The sequence below is a fragment of the Talpa europaea genome (assembly GCF_964194135.1).
Source record: "Talpa europaea genome assembly, chromosome: 7".
NCBI classification, from domain to species: domain Eukaryota; kingdom Metazoa; phylum Chordata; class Mammalia; order Eulipotyphla; family Talpidae; genus Talpa; species Talpa europaea.
In genome coordinates, this window is record NC_140074.1 from 108,343,318 (window position 1) to 108,348,197 (window position 4,880).

Consider the following 4,880-nt stretch of genomic DNA (forward strand, 5'->3'; position numbering starts at 1 on the left):
TGAACATAGGTTTATGGGAAGTCAATATTCAGATTTGACTTTCGGGTGCTGACAACATGAGATTGAAGAAATACATTTATCTTTGTGTTAGCAAACTGCAGTGATAAGTTGGCTTGTATTGTTATGGTAAATAATAAATGATAATTAAATGAAAAGATAAGTAAATGATAAATAATAATGGTGTCCAGTGAGTAGAAACTGCATACTTCAAGTATCCTGAATAGTGTTTGATATTTAGTTTGTGAAGTTAACTTTTTTAAAATATAAAACTGAAATCAAAACATTCTTTTCTTTTTTTTTAATATACTAAGGTAACAAATGCTGCCTCTGACCTGCTGAAATTTACGTAATACTCCAACATATCAATACTTTGTGAACTGCAAATAAAAACAAACACATTTACAGTAGTATTTTGGTCATCAAATGGAGAAAGAGAGGAGATTCTACAATTTTGAGAATGCACAAATGTTCTCATTACGGCAATATTGACCCAGATGACCATTTGGTATCTCTCCCCTCAAATATCTCACAACTCTGGAATGCCCACTGTGACAAACATGTTAGCACAGTATTTCCTAAATTCTCACACATTCTTTCTGATTCATCTGGTGAACTGGGAGTAGGATGTTGGTCATAGACAATGCACCATCCCTCCCTTGTCTGGCCGAGACTTGAAGCAATCACATAGGTTTGGCCTTTTCCTCAGAGGCAGCTAACCAAAGATTTATGCCAATAAGAACCAGTGCTTGTATTGATTGTGTATTATGTACATAATGCACGTACTATGTATTATGTATTATGCAACCCCGTGTTATGTATTTTCTCAGTGATATACATGCCCTCTGAGTTGGTCAGTCTCCCTACAACAGGGTTTCCTGTGGCTAGAGCCCATGTTGGGTCAAATGCATCTATAGCAAAACTCAGATGGAGTGGCCTTTTTTTATTTTTTTGCCAATTAGCAGATCAAATGTCTGTTCCATGACCTTCTGGATGCCAAGTCGATCTATGTCTCTCATGGAAAAATATTGAATATCGTAATCCATTAGAGTAAAACATTCAGGAGGTATATACGATACTTGGGGAAGAGATTCAAGATTTGATCCAGAAAATCTTGGGAGTTGTGGTAACTTGTCCCGTAATTCTCTGAGGAGAAATGAAACCAGCTGTCTATGGAGCTTTGCAGAGGAAGTGGTTGAGGGATATATTGATGTCAGCATGGGCATCAATCCAGATCACACAAAAGTCTGAGCAGTGCCAGGGGTGCCCACTAATAGTTCTCATTGCCAGGCTGTCATCCCCTCCCACTGAGATAGCTGTAGCCACCTGACCTGACTCTACTAGTCACTTGAGCTAATTCTTAGCTGGCAAGGCCCACGGGGCAAGGATTCTCTAACAGATTGTTGTAAAGATCATCTTTGGGAACTGGTATAAAATTCAAATCTTCAAAGTCATTTTGGCAGCAGCCCAAGTTGGACAGCTTTTCATCAAGCCAGTTTCTTTTACAGTAGCTGGACCATATTCCACTACTTTATTTTCTGTCCTTGTGAGAATAGGGTTCCAATCACTGTTAGGAGTGAATGGACTTCCTTAGGTCAGAAGGCGCTTGCTCCCAAAGGGTGCTTCTCAGAGACATGATGGGTAGCATGGGATGCAAACTCTGCAAATGGCCACCTTAAAATCCAGAACATTATTTGCAGCATCAAGTAAGTAGCCAGAGGGCCACCCTGCTGGCGCAAGGGGTTAAGTCTCAGCACTAGGAAGCTATCGGCAGCCACTACAGCATAAGCTCGTTCCCCGACTTGGGAGCTAACCCACATAGCACAGCAGACCTCTCCTGTCTCACCTGCTGCTGCTCCCCTCAGCAGTGTATTTCAGTCAATCCACCTGTTCTGCTTCCCACTCTGTCTCTGGTGAATCCTCTCATACACACCACCCCCTGCACCTCTGGCCTACACTCCAAATCTTGTATGCATAAATAAAATAAATCTTGAAAAAAGAAAACAAGTAGCCGGTAACTATGAAATCTTTAAACCTACTCTAAATGTAGATGGAAAAACAACTGCAACTCCCACAATCGACCTATCCAGTATGACTGCCATTAATTTACTGATTACCTCTGTGTGTGAAATTCCATCAGAATTATCTTTCTAAATCTCGTTGCTTTTTACCCAAATGACAAATATTTATAATTATAACCATTATAATGTGGTAAAATTAAAAACTGCATCTGACCTTTGTCCTTGATTCAAGGAGCAGAGCTTCAAAAATCCTTGGACTTTTTTGGTGATAGGAGTCTCTTTGTTATGTTAATAAGGTGGTGGAGGTCTGGATAGCATCAACCATGTGACAGAGGATTAGAATATTGGGCCAGTCCACAACAGGCATATGAAAAAATATTCAACATCCCTTTTAATCAGGGAAATGCAAATTAAAACCACATTGAGATACCACCTTACACCAGTAAAAATCACACATATCAAAAAAACAAGCAACAACAAATATTGGCGAGGATGTGGTGAAAAAGGAACTCTCCTACATTGCTGGTGGGAGTGCAACCACTATGGAACGCTGTCTGCAGGTTCCTCAATCTACTGAAAATGGAGTTACCATACGACCCAGCAATTTCACTACTAGGGATCTACCCAGAGGACACAAAAACATTGATTCAAAAGAACATCTGTGCACCTATGTTTATTGCAGCACTATTTACAATATGTAAAACCTGGAAACAACCCAAATGCCCAAAAATAGATGACTGGATCAAGAAGATGTGCCATATATACACAATGGAATATTACTCAGCAATCAAAAAAGATAAACTCATGCCATTCGCAGCAACATGGATGGAATTAGAAGGCATTATGCTCAGTGAAATAAGCCAGAAGGAAAAAGAAAAATATTGGATGGTTTCACTTACAGCAGGAATATAGGGGAACCAAAGGAGACATCAGTGTAAAAATAATAATAACAGTACAAAACACAAAAAAGCAAAAATGGACAATTATAAATCAGAGACATACTGCAAGGGAGGAGGAGGGAGAGGGAGGGAGGGAGGAGCACAGGGGACTGTGGTGATGGTGCATGGGTGCTTTGGTGAAGGAAACTGTATGGGGACTACACCTGAAGGAGTGGGAGGAAGCAAATATTGTTTAAAAATAAACAATGATGTAAAACAAACAAACAAAAAAAAACAAGCCCCTCACACCTGACCCAGCAGGCAGGTTTGGGAGGCTGGAATAGATAAGGCTGCTCAGGGACAAGGCCTAAAACTGACCACAACCATGACAGAAGAACAAGCCTGGCTCCAGGGATGCAGATCAGAGGCCAGAACATGTTTCTGTGGCAAAGACCAATACCAGAGACCAGACATCCCAGCAGATAATTGGTGCAAACTGGAGCCCCAAGTCAGAAAGTCTATGAAAATGGAGAATAAAAGAGAGCCTCAAGTCTTCCTTAGCATGCAGGCTTCTCAGGTCTCGCCCCATATTTCAATAAATCCACCTGTTCTGTTCTCAAAATACACACACACACACACATATATATATATATATATATATATATATATATATATATATATATATATATATATATGGGCCAGTCCATACTTTAAGGAAAGGAGAGAGGCTAAAGAGTCCAATCATAGTGGCCAATTATTTAATCATTTCTATCGATGTAGTAAGATGTAATAAAACCATCTGCACATCTAGACTTAGGGGAACTTCCTGGATGGTGAAAACATTAGGTGTGCTAATGGCACACCTAATTCCACAGGCACAGAAGCTCTTGCATTTTGGACTCTTTCAGAACTTGCTCTGTATCTGTTCATCTTATTTCATTTGTATCCTTTATCAGAAAGTAATTCTATGTATAGCACGTTCCTGAGTTCTGTGAGTCAATCAAGTCAATTATCAAATCCAGGGATATTGTAGACAGCCAGATTGGCACCTGAATGGTGACACCCAGAACTTGTGACTGACTGGCTTCCAAATTAGGGGTAGTCTTGTGAAGGACTTTGTCCTAAACCTGTGTGGAGTCTGACTCCAATGCTGGGCAATTGGTGTCAGAATTTAATTTGAATTGTAGGACAATCATTTGGCATTGGAAAATTGGTGTTGGAACACAGCAGCCCTTTTTTCTTAAGGATTATAGACTTTTGAGTGTATTTTCATCCTGCCCCATGCAATAGGTCCCCTGCAAATAATTTAAATAGTCTTTAAAGAAAAGATATCAGTGACATCACAGTCATTACTCTACTTTCTAAATGTTATTTTCATCTTAAATTAAAAAAAGATAGCAACAACAACAAAACCCAATTAATACCTACTAATACATATACAGAATGGACAGGGCATGAAAATAAAATAAAAACTAAAACTCTTACAAACATATTCAATGGCCTTTAGTACAATGATTTTTGTAGAGATTAAAAAACGAAGCTCTCATATGTATTAGTATTGTGATTTTTGACTGATGGTGATGTTATACGTGTTGACATTGCAATGACCCTGACTGATCAAAAAGTGATAGCGACTTAAAGTTACCAATCAAAAAGTAACATTTGACTAGGGTGCATTGGTGCTGGGAGAATCACGGTGACCACACCTGAGCAAAGTCATATACTGTCCAAAAATTAACAATGATGTAAGAAAAGAAAAAAAAAACCTCAAAATAATTTTTAAAGTAACATTTGTTTATGAAGACAAAATAAACAAACAAGTGAAATATAAGGACAGATTAAAAACCTGGCTGTGCTCTGAGGCTCTATTTAAATTATAATTAACAGGTGGTCCTGATAATATACCCCAGAAAAGTGGTGTAAATAAAATTACTGAATTTGAGGCAATCTGAGATGTTTGTGGACTCACTGCCCTAATCCTGAT

The 4,880-nt window shown here is 38.8% G+C and overlaps 1 pseudogene across 1 annotated transcript; it reads right to left on the reverse strand.

Annotated features, from left to right (window-relative positions):
- Nucleotides 1-474: 474 nt before the first annotated feature.
- On the reverse strand, nt 475-1,633 carry LOC311173865 (arginase-2, mitochondrial-like; annotated as a pseudogene). The gene is made up of 2 exons: nt 806-1,633; nt 475-750 (listed from the first exon to the last, which is right to left on the reverse strand). The product of its transcript is annotated as an arginase-2, mitochondrial-like (transcript).
- Nucleotides 1,634-4,880: the final 3,247 nt, after the last annotated feature.